We start from the raw sequence: 901 nt of genomic DNA, 5'->3' as shown, positions 1-901 counted from the left end.
CAGATTTGCTCGGGCTGTGCCCGTAACGGGCGCGAAATCTTTTTGTCTGGGGTACAAGAGTGTCACACATGATCGTCTCAGCTCACGTTTAGGGCAAAATTATTCTTTCCCTAGTTATTTTGGATAATGGGCTGGTCTTTTTCTCGGAGCGCTCAAGCCCATAGGAGGTAACAACATCCGCTCTGGCAAGGCTGCGCTCCCGGAGTGGACGGACATGTGCGTGCGTGCGTTGCGCGTCAGGGGCGCCGGCGGGTAATAATTAAAGGGAGGAAGCCTCCCGGCTGGGACTCTCCTCCTCCGCCCTCTCGGTGCGCGGCGCTCACCTTACGAAACCTCAGGGGCATTCGAGAGCCGATTGATAGTGGTCGAAATTGACCATTGACAATTTTGCTTATTTATGGCTTAGATGATACCCATAGCTATGGTAAACGAGTGAAAACATGAAACTTAAAACTGTGAAGAGTCTAATTATGAGGAAAGAATAAAACAAAGAGTACGGGACACACGACTTGTAGACAGGGCAACAACGGCAGAGCATGCGTCAGTGTACTCTCATTGGACCCGCCTACGCTGACTCGAAGGTAAACCGTTGGCTTCGCAGGTTCGCTCATGGTTCCGCCGCTCGGGAGCAGGAGCAAGTTGCTGCAGCAAGGGTTGACTGGTTTCCTCGGGTGCCGACGGCTGACTGACTGCCCAGTGCTGTGTATTTGGGCCTCTAGTGCTGTGCTGAGCTGCTGGGTTAACCTAGGATAACTTCCCACACAGTTTCAGCCCTGTGGGTCAATTAGTGTGGGAATTGTGAGCAATCGAAGTTTCTGGCTTTCTTTCTTAAGTCATTTTTGACCAAATTCCACTTTTTAACTAGAATGTTCTGGAATTCTATTCTTAAGGGGCCTACGGT

This window comes from Thrips palmi, unplaced genomic scaffold, assembly GCF_012932325.1.
Source record: "Thrips palmi isolate BJ-2018 unplaced genomic scaffold, TpBJ-2018v1 HiC_scaffold_4, whole genome shotgun sequence".
In the NCBI taxonomy this organism is placed as follows: Eukaryota; Metazoa; Arthropoda; class Insecta; order Thysanoptera; family Thripidae; genus Thrips; species Thrips palmi.
This window is presented reverse-complemented; position numbering follows the sequence as displayed.